This window comes from Dermacentor albipictus, chromosome 1 (assembly GCF_038994185.2).
Source record: "Dermacentor albipictus isolate Rhodes 1998 colony chromosome 1, USDA_Dalb.pri_finalv2, whole genome shotgun sequence".
Lineage (NCBI taxonomy): Eukaryota > Metazoa > Arthropoda > Arachnida > Ixodida > Ixodidae > Dermacentor > Dermacentor albipictus.
Window position 1 is genome coordinate 282,201,970 of NC_091821.1, and position 24,297 is coordinate 282,226,266.

At 50.4% G+C, this 24,297-nt stretch overlaps 1 pseudogene; it reads left to right on the forward strand.

Annotated features, from left to right (window-relative positions):
• Positions 1–334: 334 nt before the first annotated feature.
• On the forward strand, positions 335–3,086 carry LOC139057093 (uncharacterized; annotated as a pseudogene).
• Positions 3,087–24,297: the final 21,211 nt, after the last annotated feature.

Below are 24,297 nucleotides of genomic sequence, written 5' to 3' on the forward strand. Positions count from 1 at the left end.
CCTTTCCCACCAGGATCGGCACATATCGGTTACGAGAGACACCACTCCGGACCTTACCTTCGTCAAAACCGACGGAGGATCGAGAGAAGCAAAATGGAGAAACACGGGCCAAGAGCTGGGCAGCGATCACTACATCGTGGAGGTCGTCGTACCGCTCGAAGGCCAAGGCAACAGCGGCATAAGGAAGCATCGCATTACGGACTGGGACGCCTTTCGAAAGGCGCTACCCGTGGTGCAACTGAACATTAGGGACATCGAGCAATGGCCGGCCAACGTCGTTGAGACGACGGAAGGAGCCACCAAAGAGCTGGAGACGGACGAACGGATAGACAAGATGGACAGTCGGCTGGCCCACCTGATAGAAGCCAAGCAGTCCATAAAGGCGAGGTGGCAGAAGCGACGAACCAACCGAAGGCTAAGGAAGAAGATCGCCGAGCTCAACAGGCAGATCGAGGTCCATTGCAGGGTGCTATGCACCCAACAGTGGGACGAGGCCTGCAACAAAGCCGACGGACAGATGCACAAGGGCAAGACGTGGAACATGCTGCGGCACCTCCTCGACGAAACCAAGACCAAGGGCCACCAACACAACCACCTGGCGAGGATCCTCCACAAGGCAATCTGCGAACACGGGGAAGACGAGGTCGAGGGGCGCTTGGACGCCAAGTACCTACCGACCATCCCCACGAAAAGACACCCGGATTACCAAGGCAAGGAGAACGAGACGCTAGATCGAGACATCCAGACGTGGGAAGTCAGAGTTGCCCTGCAGGATCTCAATGGCAGGTCCGCCGCGGGTCCCGATCGAGTGACCAACAGAGCGCTCAAGAACCTCAACGAAGCGACCATCGAAACGCTCAGGAACTTCTACAACAAGTGCTGGCAAGAAGGAAGGCTGCCCAAGCAATGGAAAGCAGCCAAGACGATCCTCATCCCCAAGCCTGGCAAGCCGCCCAACATAGAGAACCTCAGGCCGATCTCGCTCACTTCGTGCGTGGGAAAGGTCCTCGAGCATGTTCTCATGAACAGGTGGCAGCGTTACCTGGAAGAATCGGAGCTTTTTACCCAAATTCTTTCATCGGGTTACGGAAGAAGCTCGGGACGCAAGACGCCGTGATCTTACTGAAGAACGAGATCATCGACGATACGACGGGCACCAAGGACAACAGGGCGATACTCGGGCTGGACTTGCAGAGTGCCTTCGATAAAGTGAGGCACTCGGCTATCCTGGCCCAAGTATCCAGGCTAAACATGGGCAGAAGGACATACCAGTACATCAAAGACTTCCTGATGGAACGGACTACCGAAATCTGCGCGGGAGACCTGCAGCTCGAAGAGAAGAAGCTGGGCAGCGTCGGAACTCCGCAGGGCTCGGTGATCTCCCCGCTACTATTCAACCTCGTGATGATCGGGGTGGCCAACTGGCTAGAAAGAGTAGTGGGAGTCCGGCACACCATCTACGCCGACGACGTTACGCTATGGCTACCGGGTGGAAGCGACGGACACATCGAGACAACGCTGCAAGAAGCGGTCAACGCCATCGAAGAGCAGCTGGGCGGGTCTGGACTCGTTTGCTCTCCGGCCAAGTCAACTGCTGGTGATTCCACCGACAGGAGCGGGCAGGAAAAGAAAGAATATGGAAGTCAAGTACGAGCGTCCCAAGATCACGGTCAAGACAGCGGGAGGACACGTAATACCGGAGGTCGAGAAGATTCGAGTGCTCGGGCTGCTCATCTAGCGAAACCGAGTCAACGGTGAAACGGTCAACAAGCTCGCGGGCAAAGCGGCCGCGGCAATGAGACTCATCAAGAGTGTGTCGAACAGAAGAGCGGGGATGAAGGAGGAGAGCCTGACTAGGCTCGTTCAATCCTTCGCAGTTAGCCACATAACGTACGTGGCCGCCTTCCACAATTGGAGGCCGAGCGAACCTAACAAGATAGACGCCACCATACGCAAGGCGTATAAGGCGGCACTCGGTCTCCTCGGGAGCACGAACACCAAAAAATTCATAGCGCTGGAAGTTCACAACACGCTGGACGAAATAGCCGAAGCACAGAGAACGGCGCAACTCGAGCGTCTCTCTGAAACGAGAACAGGAAGACATATACTGCGGGGCCTTGGCCTCGAGCCGAGGGAAGGCAAGCAGCAGAAAGACGTACCTATACCGGATAGCATCAACAGAATGCTCAGGGTCTGTCCGATCCCGAGGAACGTGAACCCGGAGCACAACAAGGAGCGGAGGTTGGCGAGGGCCAGGGCTTTTGTGGACCTCCACGCCAGAGAAGAAGGCGCCGTCTACGTGGACGCGGCGGAGTATCGAGGGAGGAGCGACGCATACGCGGTGGTGGCTGTCGGGGCATCGATGGGTGCAACGAAGACCGCGGCGAGCGTCCGGACTCGAGAGGCGCACCGGGCGGAGGAGGTGGCCATCGCCTTGGCCGTCTCCGACCCCGGATGCACTACAGTGTTGTGTGACTCTAGAACGGCAGTGAAGAACTACGCCAAGGGTAAGGTATGTAGTGAGGCCGCGCGCATACTGCGCAACGCCGAAGACATCGCACGCAAAAGTACTGTGGTGATTAAGTGGTTTCCGGCCCACATGGGCAGTGACGTGTTGGAACGCGGGAACGTGAACCACAACGAGACGGCCAACTCGGCCGCGCGAGGACTAACCAACCGCGCAGCTGCAAGCACGGCCGACTTGGATTGTTGGTCGCGCTGCAGTGCCAAGGACAAGATGACCACCTTCAGTGAAATAGTGAAGTGGTACAGACTTAACAGACAGACTATGCCGCCACCTCACCCGGGGCTTACCCGGAAGGAGGCAGTGTTATACAGGCAATTACAGACGGGGTACCTGCTCACCCCGGTGCTAGCTAAGCACGTGTGTCCGAGCGTGTACGCGAGTGACGTGTGTAGACTGTGCGCGAAGGAGAGAGCCACCGCGGCTCACATCCTTTGGGACTGTAGCATAAATCCGCGAGAAGACAACGATCCCGCCGCAGCTAGAGGCTGCAACGAGGAGCTATGACAAAGAGACACAACTCAAGGCCGTCCAGCAGGTCTCGGCAGCTCTAGAGAGGCAGCGACCGCGCGAAACCGAGGAGAAGGGGGGCAGCACCCTCGGGAAGGGGGCGGCGGCCCTATCGGACCCGCGGAAGTAGCGAGGAACCAAGACCTCGAGGAGCACAATGCACGAGACTGACGTAGTGGCCGCGTCGCGGTAAAAGCTTGTCCTCTCTGCGTGGAGGGAGCCTAACCGACTCTGCAGGCATTTTCACTAAAGTTGTTCTCTCTCTCTCTCTCTATTGACACGTGTATTTATATTTATCGGGCGACCAGGTTTCACCGCCTAACAAATCTTATCGCACAGCGCGGGACGCGCCTGCATGTATCCGAAGTTTCTGGAAAGTTATCGATGCTTCTATCCGCAGTCTGTTGTTGCCGAACCTTGTGTTATCTGATTTATTCGCCTGACGCGAATGATGTAGAACTTTATGGAAGGCACGCGGGTCCGAACGATTAGTCTGGAACATTCGACGACTGCTCTATAAAAGCCGACGCGCTTGACCCGCTGATCAGATTTTCGACGATCGCCGACCGTGTTCGCCGCTATCGTTGTGCTATAAGTGTAGCCTGTTTTGTGGGCACAGGTTCGCCCAATAAAAGTTAGTTTTGTCTATCACAGTATTGCTACTGTGTTCCTAACGTCACCACCACGTGACATCTGGTGGAGGTGCTTTTGGTCCATGTACCGGACGCCCCCGACAAGCCGTGATCCAAGCCCGGAACGCAAAGACAACACCAACGCAGTCCCGGACCATCGAGCAAGCCGCCGTCTTCAACAACTGCCCCCGGAGCACGGACTTTTGCCTGAGACGACCAGAAAGATTGCCACCAAGTCCACCCCAATGGCAGCCCCGGCATCGCCCATCGTGCTACAGCAGCCCAGGGAGCCTCCGACATTCCGTGGTTCAACTTTCGAGGACCCGGAAGGCTGGCTTGAGACGTACGAGAGAGTCGCTACGTTTAACAACTGGAACAGCGACGACAAACTGCGATATGTCTTCTTCGCATTGGAAGACGGGGCCAGGACGTGGTTCGAGAACCGAGAAGCCACCCTAACGACCTGGGAACTTTTTCGAAGCGGCTTCCTGCAGACATTCGCAAGCGTCGTACGCCGAGAACGAGCCCAAGCGCTATTGGAAACCCGGGTGCAGCTACCTAATGAGACGACCGCGATCTACACGGAAGAAATGAGCCGTCTCTTCCGCCACGCCGACCCTGAAATGCCCGAGGAGAAGAAAGTCCGCCTGCTGATGCGTGGTGTGAAGGGGGAACTTTTTGCCGGAATGGTACGAAGCCCACCGAAGACCGTCGACGAGTTTCTTCACGAGGCCACCAGCATCGAGAAGACACTCGAGATGCGAAACCGGCAATTCGACCGCCGCACGACCTCGACAAACTACGCCGGAGTTCAGTCACTGGCCGCCGACGACCTACGCGAGACTATCCGAGCTGTCGTGCGGGAGGAGCTACAAAAGCTGTTCCCATCATCACAGCCTCAAGTGGCTTCGATTGCCGACGCCGTGCGTGAGGAGCTCCAACAACAACTTGGAGTAGCCCCTGAATGGCCGCAGCGTGAGCTGCAAGCGATGACCTACGCCGCCGTCGCACGCCATCAAGGTCCCCCTCCGCGACCGCGCCAGGGCCCTGTCACGCCACAGTTTCGTCGTCCGCCGCCGCCGCCGCCAGCACGACCACCCGTCGCCCAGCGCACCTACGCGAGGAAGACGGACATCTGGCGTGCTCCTGACCACCGCCCGCTCTGCTACCACTGCGGAGAAGCGGGTCACGTCTACCGACGATGTCCGTACCGGGAGATGGGACTGCGAGGTTTCGCCGTCAACGCGCCGCGTCCACAGCTTGGCGAGCGCCCACGTGACATCGCCGATTACCTCGCCGCTACTCAGTGGAGCCCTCGACGGCCGTCCCGTTCGCCATCACCAGGCCGCTACCTGTCGCCGCAGCGCCGACCATACACTGGCCCAGCCCGGGGCCGGTCAGCGAGCCCATATCCGGAAAACTAAAAGCAGCAACCGATGGAGGTGCGGTTGCTGTTCGTCGAACTGACGAAGATCCTCCGCCGCCGACGAAGACGACGACGAAACGATCTCGACGACATAACAACGACACGCCGCCGTCCCGACGAAGTCAGGAAGGCAAGACTGCACCGACGAACGACGACTTGACGACGCGACGTTCCAACTTCAGTTCAACACGACGCAGCCGTGATCCGACGCCACGACCTAACTGCAACGCCAGGCAAAGAACCACCGACCTCGACGTGCTTCTCGACGGCCACGCAGTCACTGCCTTAGTCGACACAGGGGCTGATTACTCCGTCATGAGTGGACACATCGCCGCCCAGTTGAAGAAAGTTAAGACTACGTGGGAAGGCCCTCAAATTCGAACCGCTGGAGGACACCTCATCACGCCGTCTGGAGTCTGCACGGCAAGAATTACCGTTCATGACCGGACTTACCCTGCCACCTTCGTTATCCCCCAACAGTGTTCACGAGACGTCATTCTCGGCATGGACTTCCTGAACCAACACGGCGCAATCATCGACCTGAAGTCGAAGTCAATAACGCTGTCGGAAGATCAAGCGATACCGCCGGAGAGCCCTCGTAGTCACCACGCCTTGAGGGTGCTCGAAGATCAAGTGAGCATCCCGCCTCGCTCCAGCATTGTCATTTCGGTCGGCCCCGAAACACCCGTTGACGTAGAAGGCGTCATCGAAGGCGACCAACGTCTACTGCTCGACCGTGAAATTTGCGTCGCAAGAGGGATCGCTCGACTGCACGGAGGAAACACGAAGGTGTTGCTGACAAACTTCAGCCAGGAGTTCAAGCACATCAACAAGGGCACGACGATCGCATACCAAGGACAGAAAACACAGCGAGTAAGCAGATTGAGAAGACGAGGTAGACCAGTGAGAATGGTTTTAATGAGATGGGAGAGGCCAGCCCTGCAGTGTACAGGAGTTAGTGCTTTGAATGAGATTGGTTAATGTAAATGTGTAAAGACTTTGCTGAAAGAAAACTAGCAAAAACAAATGCTAATTTAAAATGAAAGGACTGAAATAAGAGTAAGCGCAAACACGCATGGAAGCAGGCTCGCACGTATTCACACACAAACGCGAAAACTAAGAAAAACTCAAATATAAAGAAATGTGGAAAATAAAAAAAAATTGACAGACGCAAGTAAACATGTACACATTTACAAACAGACGCGGGTAGATGTATTATAGGAGCGGGTACACAAGCTGCTGTGCCTAGCTCCTCGTATGTATTTTTTTTAACCGTTTTCTTAACACTGTCTTGGGAATTTTTAATTGCAACATATCACGAGAATCGAACAGCAGCGCAAAGTTGTGGGAAACCATATCGAGCGCAGGCAACACAACTTATGCGTGACTGTGCCACAGCACGCATTCTACAGCTTGCGCGCGCGGTGAGCACTGGTGGAAAGCAATCGATCGACGGTGCTACACAACGTTTGAACACCGCCGTTAGACGCTCGGCTATGTCACTGCTGACAACAATCGTTCACGCTAAGTTGACGGCGACAAATCTTTGCGTTGGAGGCTTCTTTTGCAAATATTTTCTGTTGAGACGCTCGTAGGTTTGTTTCATGCGCGCACGCTTTTCTCATTTCTCCTGAGAATGGTTTTGCTCCGTCACCCCGTCTGACGAGAAACGCAGCGACACAGTACATGAACACACCCGCCGCTGACAGTAGGCACCAGAGTTGGGCAAACCTTTCTCGCCGTAACTTCACTCGGGAGCGAAATAAAACAGACATGGAACAAACAGGCAGGATGTGTGTTTGCAGCGGTCGCCGTGGGATCCTGTTTTCAGGCAAAGCGCAGCGTCAGCGATGCTTGCTGCAATGTTTCTTCGCCGGATCACGGCTTGGAATAAACGCACGCGGCACAAATGCCGGATCGTAAGCTCGTGGCGCTGTAGGAACATGGGCTGTACCGAACCCATGGCGCAGCGCTTGGGCTGCGCGTTAATATTTTTGTGATCATTTTCTGCCGCAGTCGAACAGACGTGCAAATGCTCCGCGGATGTTAAGATGCATGCCCGAAACTCACTTAATATAAGGGATGAATTATATGTGCATTCCTAGGGCATCTCAACGGCCATTAGACGGATTTATTAACCTGACAGCAAATGTTTCGCAGAGGCTGCGGTAGTAATCTGTTTTGAGCCACGCTACCACGTAACCAGAAATTATTTGGACGGAAAAAGAAAACTGATTGATTAATGGGCTTAATATCCGCATGCAACACTCGTGCTGGAAGTAGCACCGTAGTAAAGGGCTTCGAATTGGTTTGATGCAACTCTGATTCCAGGTGCACACATTTTCTTTTGCGGTTCGCATTGATAAAAATGTGACCGCGACATCCGCGACCCAACATCAAGCGCTTAGTTCCTCAGCCGCTGTTGTAGAAGAGAAGACAAAACAATATGTACGTATGTACAGGCTCGTCCACTCTTAGGGTGAACACGGCTCACCGTGGCCGCGCTCCGCGGGGCGCCAGTGCGTCCGGTGCGGCGGCGCATCGAAGCGAAGCAGCGCAGGCGCACACGGACCCAGGGGAGGTGCTTCGCGTCGTCTACTACAGCGCTGGAGCGCACCGCCTCTTGCTTTGCTGTATACTTCGCTAGTGACTGAGTGACCGAGGCGGCATTGCGGGAAGGCGTACTTCACTAACTGGAGCATTTTCCAGCTGGTTCCGTCTACAGCTTGTGAACAGCCTGCTTAATCAATATACATAAACAGAAACAAGAATCTCACCACATAAATCACTTAGCATGTTTTTTATAAGTGATGAGGGTAAAAATACAGTCATTTTCTTCGCGTTCTTAATTAGGCTGCGGCCTAGAGGCGACGCTTGATAGTCGTGTCAGGGACGTCACTCAGCCTGAAGCTGTTCTTGATTTCTCCAATGGTGGAGGTCGGGTTTGCAGCAGCCGCTGCAACAATGGTCCCTCTTTGCCGGGTTTACGGGGAGCATCCGCAATTCTTCCATCCTACTTTTAAGCCTGGACGATTCTATTTACAGTTTTCAGTGGCCTTTTTGTCATCTCCGATATAACGCGTTAAGAATAGTTTTGTAGGCACAGATCTACAATGCGTCGTCTTTCTTTTTCCAGTACCCGCGACATGGCTACTTTCCAAAGCACACCGGGGAAATGAAATTATCCTGCACTGTTACAGCGTTTTTATTGCCGAAGTGCCATGGCAACCAGCAACCGAACAAAATGCGATTCATCATGCAAGTCGACGGAAGTGCGTTTAATGGAAGCACCTCTCGTGTCTTTCGATTTGGCGAGTCATCCCAGAATCTGTAACTCCTGAGTGGCCAGTCACCCAATTGAGTAGTCGTTGGCTGCACCGCATCATCATATTAAGCTAGGATGGGGTAGCATGACCTACGCAAAAAAAAAGGGGGGGGGGCTCAGCGGTTGATCGGGCTGACGCCCATGGTCAGATAAAAATTAGACTGGCCTTAACAAAGCAATCTGGCTTGGGCCGGGCTTAGCGTTTACAAACGGCGAGTCCGTTTGCCGACCACCGGCATGCTGTGGGCAGACGACACCATGCCGGCCTCATGACCGTCGGTTTAAATGTCGTGGCCGCCTTCGTCCAACACACGGACCGGCCACTTCCCCACGACGGCAACAGCATCGCTTGTCCGCGGCAAGGGTTCCTGTGCCGTATTCATATTTGGGTTTTACCTACTCAGCCCAGCCCAGCCCACCCCCGCCTACCCTCCCCCCCCTCCCCCAAAAAAAGAAATAAATTCCTCCTAATCTCCAAATTTATCCGATGCCCACCTCTATGGCGTAACTCCATGTGTCGCTTCGGGACGTATACCGCACAATTAGCAAATTATTATATGCTAGTGAGAATATGCATTTGGCCCATTCTGAGGAAGCACTGAAATGAAATAGAATCGAATAAAGACTTACTTACCCGGCAAGACGTAATTTAATCTAGAAAACAGACATATAGATTATAGATTTCCCACTTTAATTACCTATTCGAAACGGACGGAAACAGCATTCGCATGCGGCGTGCATTGATTCCAAGAAAAAAAAAACAACAAAAAAAACGTCGGCGCCATATGTTTTACTTCACCTAATCAATGTAATCAAATAATTGACCGATGATTCATCAAAATGAGAATGCAACATCTCGCATCAGGTAGCCGTCAGGGGACCGGCACCGCTTCGGTGATTTTACACAAGCTGTGACGGCAAAAATGAATTTAGTTTTTTTTTATAGGATGTAGAAAGATGAAAAGGGGGAGTAAAATGGGCGCCAAATCAGTTGCTATGCCGGGGAGAGCACTTTTTTACATCGCGTAAGCACTCCATGCTCTCCTACCAGTAACATTATAACGTCAATAAGAGAGTGCGAAACAGCGGATATCACTTCTTAGTTGTTGTCGAAGTAATAGTATTGCCCTCCTTAATGGTAAAATCCATGGCAAACATGATGATGCGTGATTGAACAATCGCTCTTTAACTTTCTGCGAAATTTATAGCGGCTTTCGGTTGTTTTCTTAAGTCAATTAAGCACATTCGTTCTAGCATCAAGACATGCGCGAAACGGCGCGCTAGGCTCATCACATGATGACTCCAACCAAGAGCGCGCCTAATAGGTTTCTCGGTATGCACTATACCAAGTGCTGTGAAAGTAAAATAAGAGGGCCCCAGCCTAATAAAGAGCGCGAAAAAATGACTATTTTTACCCTCATCGCATATGAAAAACATGCTAAGTGACTTATGTGGGGAGAAGCTTGCTTCTGTTTATGTATATTGATTAAGCAGGCTGTTCACAAGCTGTAGACGGAAGCAGCTGGAAAATGCTAAAGTTAGTGAAGTGCGCCTTCCTGCAATGCCGCCTCGAGCACTCAGTCACCTGGGTCTAGCGAAGTGTACAGCAAAGCAAGCGGCGATGCGCTCCAGCGGTGTAGCAGACGACGCGAGGCACCTCCCCTGGGTCCGTGTGCGCCTGCGCCGCTTCGCTTCGATGCGCCGCCGCGCCGGACGCACTGGCGCCCCGCGGAGCGCGGCCACGGTGAGCCGTGTTCACCCTAAGAGTGGACGAGCCTGTACATATGTACGTACATATGTACGTATGTGCGACAACTCAGAAAGAGGACAGATGACCTAATTAAAGAAATGCAAGAGCTCAGACGAGCGGGGTACTCGCCAGTCAGAACGCCACCACCGCAGGCCGTGGCGCCACTGCAGCAAAACACAGAAGAGAAAAGCTTCAATGATGAAATCAGGAATTTCATGACTGGCGTGCAAAACCAAATGCAACAGATGCAAAATCAGATGCAGCAAACGCAACAAAAGGTAGCTCTGCAGGATCAGAGCTTCCGTAACTACGTCAAAAATCAAAACACGCAGAAAACCACTAATGACGCCAGGGATAGGCTATACGGATCAGAAACCCAAGGTACAAGCAACAACAGTAACAACGCAACATGGCAGGACAAAACCAACTAGAAGTATGGCAGTGGAACTGCAGAGGGTACAAGCGCAAGCAAGGACTCCTGCAACAGTTCATATCTACGCGAGAAAATCCACCAGATAAAATCATGCTACAGGAAACCAATAATACCTCCGCGCTCAGGAGAGCGTGCCAGGAGAGTGGCTGCACCGCGACCCTCATAAGTAACAAAGTAGTAACCATAGCACATAAAGAAATCGAGGACACCCAGATAGAACACGTGATCACGGAGGTGATTCCCAAAAGGAAAAGAAAGGCTGGAAGTACCTACATAGTAAACTTGTACAGTCCACCTAAACAGACAAAATGAAACTTTATTAAACTTTTCGCGGAGGCCAAGAAATTGGCGGGACAAAACACTCTAATCATAGCGGGAGACGTTAACGCTAAAAGCCCGCGCTGGGGCTATAAAAAGGAAAACAAGAAGGGACGAGGCATCTGCACGGCGGCAGAAAACGCCGGGTGCGAGCTGCTAGCCGATGAAAACCAGCCGACTAGACAGGGAAACAGCGTCAGTCCACACACGTGTCCCGACCTAACCTTTATCAGGGGCGCCAAGCAGGCAGAGTGGGAAAACCTGCGCGAGAACCTTGGCAGCGACCACCACATAATAAGAGTCAGCACGGCGGCAGACAATGTCAAGAGGAAAATTGGTACGGCTCGGCTGACGGATTGGGACGCCTTTAGAGCACACTGTCGACAGCTATAGGGTAACATTACCTCTGTAGAAGAGTGGAGCCAACAACTCAAGCAAATTCAGGAAATGTACACGCAAGAAGTGCACAGAACCGAACAAACACCGGAGGTAGACAAGCGGCTCCTCAGGCTCTGGGAGGCTAGACGCGGGCTCACCAAGAGATGGAAAAGACAAAAGCTAAACAAGAAGCTAAAGAAGAAGATAGCGGACATCACTAGGCAGACGGAGGAGTATGCGACGCAGCTGGCCAGACAGGGGTGGCAACAGTTTAGCAACTCGCTGAACGGGACCCTAAGTACGGCCAAAACATGGCGCATCCTCAAGGCCTTAATGGACCCTAGCAAGAACAAGTCCGAAAGCGGAGAGTCCATCCAAAGACTGGTCCACCAGTACGAAGGTTCTGAAGAGCAGCTCCTGAAAGAAGTCCGAGAAAAATGCTACGGGAAAAACCAAATCGAAGGTTACAAAAGGAGATTATCTCGGTAAGGAAAACCCGAACATGGACCGACCAATCACGAGAGAGGAGGTCACCGAAGCCGTGAGAGCGGCCACCAAGAATACAGCGGCGGGAGCGGACAAGATTCGAAACTCGCTTATAAGAAACCTAAGCGACGAGGCAATCGATCAGCTGACGTCGTACCTCAACACGCTCTGGCAAGAGGGGAAGGTACCGGCGGAATGGAAACACGCCGTCGTGGTCATGATACCCAAGCCGGGCAAGAAACTACAGATCGAGAATCTCAGGCCGATCTCGCTCACGTCGTGCCTGGGAAAACTGTATGAGAGAATAGTCACCAGAAGCATGCAGCAGCACCTGGAGAACGGGAGGTGGTACCCTGACAGCATGTATGCCTTCAAGGCCAACCTATCGACGCAGGACGTCCTCCTACAACTCAAAGAGGAGGTACTCGACACAATGCCCAAGGCGGGTGAAAACGTTGTGATGGCGCTCGACATCAAAGGCGCCTTCGACAACGTCAGCCACGCGGCCATAATGGAGGGCCTCAACAACACCAACTGCGGAAGGAAAGTACACGACTACGTCAAGGACTTCCTAACCGACAGAACGGCAACGGTAGGGCTGGGGGAGTTAAGAAGCGACACCTTCTCCACACCGTGTAAAGGCACACCCCAAGGCTCCGTGATATCGCCCGTGCTATTTAATGTGGCGATGATCGGCCTGGCAAAAACGACTCGGCGAGATCCAGGGCATCCAACACGCGATGTACGCGGACGACGTCACGGTTCGGGTCACCCAAGGTTCACTGGGAGAAAAACATGAGAAGCTACAAGAGGCTGCGCGCTGTGTCGTAAAGTACACCCGAGAGAGGGGACTGGTATGCTCCACAGAAAAATCCGAACTACTGAGAGCAGGTAGACACCCCACCCAAGAAACACTGGAAGTAACGCTTGACGGTCTAAACATCATGGAAAAGAACATAATCAGAATCCTGGGCATGTGGCTATAGGGCAGCATAAAATGCAGCCACACCATCAGCCTGCTGAGCAAAGCGACGGAGCAGGTGGGCCGGATGATCAACAGGGTCTCCCAAAAAAGATATGGCATGAAAGAGGAAGACACACTCGTCGGCAGCCTGGTCGTCAGCCGAGTCATCCACTCGCTACCGTACCACGCGATGACCAAAGGAGAGAGAGAACAGGCGGACACGATACTCAGGAAAGCATACAAGACGGCTCTCCATCTGCCAAAAAACACGTCAAACGAAAAACTGCTTCAACTGGGCATCAGCAACACTTTCAGCGAACAGGCGGAAGCCCTGCCCGAAGCGCAAAAAGCCAGACTCAAAAGCACCCCTACAGGGAGAGCGCTCCTGACTATAGTCGGATACAACTTTAGAAAAAAGGGGAGGCCCCGCCCAGATGACGGAAGCGGCGAAGTCACCGGTCGTCCGGCGCATGACGTCGGTCCAGAGTGCGCGCCCATTGGTGGATGCTCGTGTGCATCCGCCTCGGAGGAATAAACGCCCCCTTTTTTCTAAAGTTGTATCCGACTATAGGCTGGGACGGGACACGAGCGGACACGTAGATAGATACGCAGACGTGCCCGACTGCCTAAGAAAAACAATAAGCGTTCCCAGTTGAAAATGACAACAGAGGTTGTGTTCAGTACTACAGAAATTTCTGTTGTACAACAGGATTTTTCTGTAGTAACTACAGATTCCTGATGGAGCGACAGTCTTTTCTGATGTACAACAGAGATTTATTGTTGCTACTACAGAAGTACAGTCTGTCGTATGTCTGTTGTTACAACAGAAAGCTGAAGCTCTACAACAGATTTTTGTAGTACTACAGAAAAATTTGTCATCACTACACACACCCTGTTGTCCCAACAGAAATGTTCCTGAAGTAACCCGAAAAACTTCTGTAGTGCTACAGAGAGCTGTTGAAATACTACAGAAACCTATTGTGGCAACAGGCCCCCAATTGTCACAACAGAAGTGTTCCTGAAGTAATGCGACCAACTTCTGTTGTAATACAGAAAAATGTTGTTGTACGACAGAAACCTATCATTGCAACAGGCCCCCAGTTGTCATAACAGAAGTGTTCCTGAAGTAATGGACAAACTTCTGTTGTACTACAGAGAACTGTTCCACAACGGAAACCTATCGCCGCAACATGTACCCAATGATGACAACAGAAGTGCACTGAAATTGTGTGATGCGACAAGCTTCTGTAGTGCCCGGTTGAAAAAGACAAAAGGAATTCCTGTCGCAACTACAGAAATTCTGTTGTACGACATAAGTTGTTGACACTTCTTAATTGGGAGACATTTCTGACGTTACGACAGAAATTCTGATTTTGCAACAGAAGCATTCTGTCGCGACAACAAGAGTTCTGAAGTCGGAACAACAGCTTTATATCCTGACAGCGACTCCGACGTTACGACACCAATTCTGACGTCGCAACAGAAACATTCGGTCGCGACGGCCAAGAGTTCCGAAGTCGCAACAGAAGCGCTTTCCGTCGCGGTCTTTTAAAATTGTATGTTTTCGCATCGGTGGTGTACACTGTACTTTTCTCTTGCGCGGTATCCAATCGCGCTTCTCTGAAGCCGGCAATGCTGATGGCACCAACACCGGTAATAAAGTCGACGTGGCGAATAGTTATAATTGTGCCGTGACGACGCGGCACCAGCAACGCCCTACCGGCCTCCTCAAAATCGGCCGCTGATCAAAATCATACCATCTGCGGGAATGGCTGCGTATCCGTTTTTTTTTTGTAAGATGTGGCACACAGGCCTGTGGACTTACATGTGCTGTTACACTGACACATTAGTTAATTTCCCAGGAATATTTCACAAGCTTATGCGAAGCGGAAAAGAAGATTTGGGATGTTCCACAAAGTTGCGTGAAAAGCTGTCTCGCTCGGGTCTCATTAATCTGGTACAGTGCTGCCGTGAGAAGCCAGTATGCTGTCAGAAAGAACTCTCATACACAAATGTTTATGTAGCTATTTTGCATTGAACACACGAATTATATGCGCGCTCAAAAGTGTAAAGAACGAGAGACAACTGTCGAAACTAGCAGTAATAACCCTAAAAGTCAACGTTGTCTATTTCTAAATTTCTTATTTAATATGAATATCGTACATCAAAATCGATGTTCTAGCACTGCACGATGTACCTGTCGATGGTACGAACACTCTTGCTCTTCTAGAGATGCGGCACTTGACGCGGTGGAGTGATAGCGGATCTTGGCTCTCAAAATGCAAATGTAAACATCAGCGTATCAGCACGTCGTACTATTCACATGGCCAAAACGTACACTCGAAAACCATGTCAGTGTTCTTTGCCGTGTCCGTAGAATGTGCATTGCGCCAGCAGCGAAAACGTTTTTCTTCAAGCTGCACACTTCTACACTGCCAGTTAAAACGTGGCTTCAGGAAAAAGGACTGTGTGTACCCTGGAATACAAATTGTAGGCTTTGCAATCAACCCGAGACAATAGAACATTGCTTTATACTTTGTCGTGACGCATTTCTTTTTTGGGACATTTTACAAAGAACTATCAAAAAAGACTTTCCTCTCACATGTTATGGCATCCGGTTCCTTCCTTTCAAAAATACAGCCAGTAATACACCATATGATTTGTTTATGTTATTAGGACTTTATTCATTATGGAGAAGTCGAATGATCGACAGACATGCCGAGCCACCTCGCTCGACAAGGTCTATCTTCCGTGAAGAGACTGCTCAAGTCCGAAGTGTGGTGGCTACATATGATCCCGTCCCTGAATGGATTTCACGTCTGGACGCTTGTGTTTGTTTGCCAGAATTTTGAACTGACATTGGACTGTATACTATCTGTGAATTTGTTTCTCTTGTATGTTCATATGCAATGTAACTGCGTTGGTCTGACAGTACCGATAATTCCATGCAATAAAGAAAAAAAATGTCAGGGGTGGTGGAGTGGTAAGATGCCGGGCTCGGAATCGTGAGGTCGCATGTTCGAATCCTAGGCGACGACGTTTTTTTTTAATTTTTTTTACTTTTACGTTTTTCTTTTTTGTACTAACAAATTTACGTAACCTTACAGACGTCTCTGTCAATTTTAATTAAATATTGATCAAGAACTACAGAACTTTATACTACAGGACGTCACACTACAGACAACAGAACTACAGAAACAACGTCCCAAAATACGACAGACTGTTAAAATTTCCTGTTGTGTTTTTCAACTGGGTTAGGCCAGTACCTAAGAACATGGACCCCAACCTCCACGAGAGCAGAAGGCAGGCGCGAGCCGAATACGTGGAAAAGACACTAGCGCGACTAGACAACACGGTATACACGGATGCTGCCACGTACCTGCGCGAAGGGAAGCGCACGGCCACGGCGGTGGTGGTGGACGGCGACGGGAATCTGATCACATGTGCGACGACAAAGGCAGCCGGCACAGTGGAGGCCGAAGAAATTGCCGTGGCGCTGGCGGCAGCAGAAGGATATAGGACAGGCAGGCCTCTAAACATCTTAACAGACGAAGGAACCGTGCAGAAATTACACGAGGTGCAGGATTAGCAAAGCCGCCCTCAGAATTCTTGGCGGAGCCAACTTCGCCGAGAGGAACGTTACGCACAAGTTAATCTGGATTCCGGCCCACGCAGGCATAGAGGGTAATGAAAGGGCAGACAGCCTAGCTCGAGAGACCACGTTCCGAGCAGAGCAGTCGCACGCCCCGGAGTATCACCCACACGCTTGTGAAGGAGGATACACAGAAATCTTAAACTTACACCGAGGGACGAGAGCCAAATATTCCCCACCGCACAAAGCTCTAACGAAGCAGGAAGCAACGAGTTGGCGCAGATTGCAGACAAACTCCTTCCCAAATTTATACATCCTAAACAAAATGTACCCAACACAATACAGACACCTGCCCATGGTGCGGGGCCGCACCCACACTCTATCATGTCACATGGGAATGTAAACAGAATCAGTCATTCCACCAACACAATAACCCGAGTGCGGAGCAATAGAAGAGTCGGCTTACCAGCTGCGAGCTCACGCCCCAAAGGGCCTTAGTGCAGCACGCTAGTGGTAGCTAGGCTCAGCAGAGCCCTGGAATAAAAAGATTGTGGGGTTTTACGTGCCAAAACCACTTTCTGATTATGAGGCACGCCGTAGTGGAGGACTCCGGAAATTTCGACCACCTGGGGTTCTTTAACGTGCACCTAAATCTAAGCACACGGGTGTTTTCGCATTTCGCCCCCATCGAAATGTGGCCGCCGTGGCCGGGATTCGATCCCGCGACCTCGTGCTCAGCAGCCCAACACCATAGCCACTGAGCAACCACGGCGGGTCGGCCCTGGAATAGGGGCCCACCCTTGCCGGAAGAGGCTCCAAGTCGCCGGCGCCCAAGAAGGCGACGGAGACCTCGAGACGCTAAATCCTTGAAGGAACCAAATAAAGTTTATCTCTCTCTCTCTCTCTCCCTGCTTGGCATTTACCCTCTTTCGCGATAAACATTTGTCCCTCGTTCTTTCGTTCTGTTTCGCGAATCCCCCGAAACGACTACATTTGCACGTACAGTTTATCCGTGAATTTTTTTTATTTATTTACATCATGAAGTGCTCCCGAGCTCATGTGCGAGTATGAGATACACCGACATCTTACATTTCTATGGAAGGAATCATACAGGTAGGAAAGATGCCAAATGTAAAAGAGATCTCTGAAAAAACTAGACACAGTATGCGAAAACATAGAAAAACAGTGCAAGTACATTCCAACCCAAACAATGGAGACCTACAGCGGAATTAATGTCTAATTGAATTCCTTAATCATTTCTTAATAGTATTCACAAAATTAACTTTTTGAATGCACCAGAAAAAGTTATGCAGTTAGATAAACACAAAGAAGTGTCAGCATGCACGTTGCACCAGCCTCCTAAGAACAGTGGCTAACTTTCAAGTGCAATTTCCTTTTTCGTTGTGCTTCTCTTGACTGCATGACTAAGACTTTTAACATAAAAGCACACAACTGGTGATGCGATATCATCAGCATGCAATTTGCAACGTATGACATAGGCAAATTTACTTAGCTTTCACTAGAATCATGACATCGACTGTGCTGTCGCTGGAAAGCTCCTCTTGGCTGAAGAAGGTTACTGCTTCAAAAAGCAACTTGGAGGGATACAGCAAGCTCTCACAAATTTCGTGAATTTTTAGACTATGCTACTGACACTAAAGTTCTGCAAAGGAAGAGAGCGGCAATCCTCAGATTTGTTGCGAGTAAAAAATGTCTGCGCGATATACTTTGCCATATAGTGGGTGAGGCGGTTATCACTCCTTCACAAAAGCCCAGTGCTCTGCCGGAGTACTGTTTAACCTTTGCTCTATAAGCGTCAGATTTCCTGCGTCAACTAATTCATGAAGCGACACAACGCCCCCTTCTTTGTAAGAATTATCAGGTAAGTTAAGTGAAGTAGCGGTACGAAGTCGTCACTGGCCTCTGTGTTCCCTCTTTGCATTGCCTTCGCCAAGTTATAAAAAGACAGCTAATTCACTACAATAAAAAAATTGAGACGGCGTTGAGTGATCGCTGGATCCGCACGACTGCCCCACAATACCAAAGAAGTTCTCCAACCTTTCGTGGCTTAGGGCCTGTTTACGTTCGAGCCGCCCATCGCTGCAAGCCGCACCGCACGCGTGCGGTCGCGCGAAAAATTGCACATATGGAACACTTGTGCACAAATTTCCGTTTACACTGTGTACACAGTGTAAACCGCGTACACATTGTAAACTGAAATTTCTGCAGAAGCGTTCGATATGTGCAATTTTTCGCGCGACCGCACGCGTGCGGTGCGGCTTGCGGCGATGGGCACTCAAGATGTCAATAGGGTCAATAGATATTTCAACCCTCTCCTTCCATGTATTCTAATTAACAGAGCCAAAATGCTGCACAATGTCACACGGAGCCCATCTACCGTCGACTGGCTCAAGAACCCGCCAAGTCATTTTGCATGTGACTCCTAACGAGAAAGAAACTCGAGAAATTCCCTTAGAGTGCTTCAGAGCAAGCACGCTACAACCGGCCGCAACACACGGAGAACGCGTCCGTACAGCCCTGCGACTGCAGCGCCGCCGCATACATCCGGGACCTGTCTACGCTTCCGGCTTCAAAGCAGTGCGTGGCGCGCTCCGCCATCTGAACACACTGCCCCCATTCTAGTACACAGTACCGGGGCCTCCGTTGGACCCACTCCCCCATTCTAGTACACTCTATTAAGACGCTTCGCTGTGCTCCCTCACGGGTTGCAGAATCAAGCGTCTTTCCTTTCTTTAGATCACTATCATCACTCTAGTAATGCGTACAAAAGAAGTTCTATTTCGGACTATGGGCGCTGTTCTGGACATTCCGCCATTTTCTTCGATGCGTGACGTTGACGCGACGCGAATAAAATGGCCCCGATGGCCCCATTTTGCATTCGTAACGTGACGCCAACTTGACGTTTTGCCTAAGAAACTGAAATGAAGGCGCTGAACGTAAGGTTCTCGGTAAAGCAAAACAGTTTTCCTCCGCTGTAAAAAAAAAAAAGCAGCTAGCTCAAAGCGCATTATTATTCCGTCAAAAACGTTTCTCGCTTCCGTCTTCTGCTGCGTACAAGCCGTCGTCTACTTCATAAGGTAAGATGCGTGTCCCCGGGTCCCCGGGAAATAGAATCAGTCATCGTATTATGTTGGTGCCAACGCGCTTGTTTTCTACCTTGAGACAACATACGCGACCTACCAGTGGTTGAAGTAGTAAAGGCAAGACGCAGAAGACCAGGACTCTTCCTGAGTCCTGGTCTTCTGCGCCTTGCCTTTACTACTTCAAAACCAACTAGCTCAAGCAAGAGTTTTACTACCAGTGGTGAGGCGCGCGCGTTCTAGCCCACGTTATCGCTATCTCGTGAAACGCTAGTGACTCAGCCCGACTCGGCTGGCTGAGAAATGGCCGAATATCACCGATAGCGTTGCGCGCGCCAGAGATATCCACTAGCGCGACGCAAGCGCCGGCGCTGCCATCTCTTGTTCACTTCGCTGGTTACTCGCACCGCGGGAGGAAACTTCAAGGCGCCGCCTTGCGTACATTTCTTTTTATAAATTAGAAAGAGGCCGTTGTCATAACTTTTGATTGTGTGAAAAGGCAATAATCTTGATTACAATACGAATGCAGCAGTGAAAAGTGGACAACATTGCCGAAAGTTTGCTATGTTCAATCATTATTTCGTATAAACGCCTTCTTTTAAAAAATGATGGCCTCAAGCACAAATGCCAACACCACCCGAGAGCGATGTAAGCACTATGAGCACGCGTTATGAACAAAATATTTTTATGGCGCCAAACGACGGGGAAAATGTGGCGATACGCATTCCTCTCGGCCGCCATTGCATATGGCTGCTCATTAGCACAATTCGCGCGGCTCGTCGCACAACAAACTATGGCGGAAAATCTCAGCAATGGCGGCCCAGCGCAACATCACGCATTGTCAAAATGGCGTTTACGAAACGGCCCTTCCTGTGCCGCTCCCCGCAGCAAATTCCTTCAGCCAATCAGCAAGCTAGGATAGCGGCTATCTTCGATCGCCACCACATATTCGCGAAATTGCAGATGCATTGCATTGGCTTCTACCGCTCACTTTCTTTTTGAAGCGCTAACGTCGCGCACTCTAAGTCTACACCCTTTGGAGTGCCCCTTCTGCCACACAACGATAATCGTCATCTGCCTTGATGCGTTTCCTTTCTTGAAAACGCCGCGCCCGCTATTTTCCCGTCGGGAATGCTATCATGCTGATAACGCGCATGCCGTTCGTTACTGGAAAGTATCGGGCTCGCTGCGTTAAAGAAAGGGAACGCATCAAGGCAGATGACGATTATCGTTGTGTGGCAGAAGGGTCACTCCAAAGGGTGTAAACTTTTCTTAGAGTGTAGAGTGCAATATAGCTGCCAAGGACCAAAAAAATTATTAGTCGATAAAATTTGCAGCTCCACGTCACGTTTGGTCATCTTTATAACAACGCAAAATTGCATTTCGCAAAACTTCCGTTTCCCGGCACAAATTTCAAGACACGTGAATTCTCCACAGCCAATCAGAGTCAACATGGCGGATAATGGCGGCCGTCATCTAGTAACGTTGGGCGGCCGTGCAGCCGCCATGCGTGTCGAGAATAGCGCCCTATGTGGCCACTATAAGCCAAAACAAGGCTTAGCCACCTGACTAGCCGATAAATTGAAAAACAAAATCGCTGACATGGCGACACTGGACGAAGTTGCAGCAGGTGAAGCAATTAGTTGCTGCGTACTTTGCATTACGAGCAAGGCGTAATAACCAGAGGAAGCCATTGGACGTTCTATGGCCGACGAGCTGAGTGGCGGCGGCATGGGCGGCGGCCAGACGCTGCTGAACTGGAGAGCATTTTGCGACCGCCTGCCGCACAGACTTTGTCTCTCTAAAGTATCAAGTCCATTAAAACATGCAAAAGTTATTTCTTTACGAGTGCGGCTTTCAAATTGCTAATGCCCCAAATAATCTGGGACAGTTGTGTCCACGTATCTGTAACGCCAGAAATGGCGGATGCCACCAACTGCCGTTATATAGTGAAATGTTCCTGGTGTATTGCATTCCCATGTCGTGTGGGATGCTTTACGTCGGCGAAACTGGTCGATATGTCAATGACCGTTTAGGAGAACACGCTGGAAAAAAAACTACATGATAAATACGCTCTAGTTTCACACGTTAGCTAGTGTACGGATTGTGTGGCCCGGTTGAAAGAGACGACGATTCTAGGAAAAAGCAGTGACACCACCGCGCGCATTAGTTTGGAAGCCCGCCACATTACAAAATTTGGTAGCAAGTGCTTTATTTTAGCACCTCTTCCCTTGCTCTCTTCGGTGCTGATTTTGATCTTCTGAATGCTGCTATAGGGGGTTAAGATTGTAAAGAAAACGAAGAAAAATATTTGCTTGCGTTTTGTTGCGCTTGGTTGGCTGCATTGCGCTTGCGTTGATGGCAGGCTATCACCCTTGGCATATTTTTCCCCTTATTTTCCCTTGCTTCACTCTGGCATATATAAGGTGTGCTATCCTTGCCAATCAAACCAGTTGTTAGTCAGCGCTTGCGTGTACGTGTCTCCCTTCTTGTGGTCTTCTGTTTGCGCTGTTACCCATGTGTGTCAAGATGAACCAACTCTCCCAAAAAGAAGTATTGATGTTGTACCTCCGCCCCCGCATATTTAGCAAGCGCGTAGCAATCTGGGAATCCGAGGTCGAAGCCGTTCCTACGGTCATTATCATTAGTTCAGGTTGTCAGGTGCTGGTATAGGGACCTTTTGTCGACCCGTCAACCGTCGGTGTCAACGCTGCGTTGACTTCTGGATAGGCTCTGATGAATGGGTGGGATTGCCTCGTGGTAAACGTCTAAATAAGGCTTTTAGTAGCGTTACAGCCTGAGAAGGCTAGAGGCAGTAAGAGCTATGCCAAGCTATAGTGTAGACATTCAAGATGGCTAGCAGTTGATGTACCTAAGCCGTACTCTTCTAGCCATTGTGAAGACGATCACTTAGAAAAAAATGTCAAAGTTGCGAATGCATTGCCAGGGAGGATTCAAGGCAGCCTCAACAAATTGTAGGGGGGGGGCGAAACAACGGTCAATTTTGTAAGCGCGGAAGTTGCCGGCATTCTTCGGAAAAGATGACGGGATGGGTGCGTTGATAGAGGATAGTTGCGTCGATAGGGCGCATGAAACCCCTTGCAGCATAATCAGCAGCACAAATGGAGCGCGTGGAAATATGTTCTTTACAGATTTCCTACGAACATTCTGAAGCGCGCAAGTTCGTCTGTTCGAATACGGCGCCATATTGATAGCATTCCGCGATTTGGAGCCTGGAAATGGGGCGCGCAATTTAAAATGTGCATAAAGAGCAAATAAAAAAAATAAAGTTACGCTGTTATAAATGTTGAAAATTAATACGCACAAGACAAAGATAACGCTAAATAGCCTGGCAAGGGAACAAGACTTCAGGATCGCTAGTCAGCCTCCAGAGTCTGTGAAGGAGTACGTATGTCTATATATATCAAAACGTTTATTAAAAAATAAAGAAAAACCTAGGTCAATTACTCACAGGGGACCCTGATCATGATAAGGAAATTTACAGAAGAATATAAATGGGTTGGAGTGCATACGGCAGACATTGCCAAATCCTGACTGGAAGCTCACCACTATTATTCGAAAGAAAGGTGCATAATCAATGCATTAAACCAGTGCTAACATATGGGGCAGAAACTTGGAGGTTGACAAAGAAGCTCCAAAACAAGTTAAGGACCGCGCAACGAACGATCGAACGAAGAAAGTTAGGCTTTACGTGATGTTAAGAGACAGGAAGAGAGCTGTGTGGATCAGAGAGCAAACGGGTATAGCCGATATTGTAATTGCCATCAAGAGGAAAAAATGGTGCTGGGCAGGCCATGTAATGCATAGATTAGACAACCGGTGGACCAGTAGAGTTACAGAATGGGTGCTAAGAGAACGGAAGCGCAGTCGAAGACGGCAGAAAACTCGGTGGGGTGATGAAATGAGGAAATTCGCAGGCGCAAGTTGAAATCGGTTGGCGCAGGACAGGAGTATTTGGAGATCACAGAAAGAGGCTTCCGTCCAACAGTGGACATAAAATAGGCTGATCATGATGATAATTTGTCGGTGTCACGCATACGTTAACGTCTGGTACGCTTGCTTGAACAGGCACAAGAAACACATGAACGAAAGGTGGAGCACACACACAACATTAATTCAGTATGGACTTTCAACAACATCAACACATGGTAAACGTTCACCACTCATGGACTGCGTCCTCCTTTGCTATGCTTTACGCTTGACTACCGCGTTAATCTGTGCGGCGATCGTCTGTGCGCAGGGGCGCTCAGGTTCTGTTCGGGGCGGATATCGGCGTCCCCCGGTCCGTCGTTGCAGTCCGGTCGTCGCTGGTGTCACCGATGCCGACGAAGGCGCGCTCCGGCAGAGCGGGGCTCTCCGGCCGTCTTCTCCTGGACCGCCCCGGCCACCACGTCCAAGATGGCGGCTCCACGCGCTCGTCTTCTTTCTTCGTTTACGCTTGTCACTCCCGACAGTCGGTAATAAAAACGGCCTTGTGAAATGTGCAGTCTGAATTTCAGATCAGCACAACGATGTTGCTTGTTTGTGCTGACGAGAGAGCACTTAGTTTTTTTAGTATGCCATGGAATGTTTGTCTCGTTTTTGTACCAAGAAAGGAAAGCTGTCAACTCAGTAATTATACTATGGAGCCTCAAGTTCATGCTTAATAATACAGTAATGTTATTAATTAATGTTACTTTTATAGTGCGACAGCTCAATACATGTGCGAAGTGTATAGTGTGGCTTTGGACGTGAAACACAAGTCTATTCATTCCACCAATACTCGATAGGGCGGTCTCATGGTACCTGTCACATCTGACGCGTACACACACACTATGTCCATGCTGCGAAAACAGAG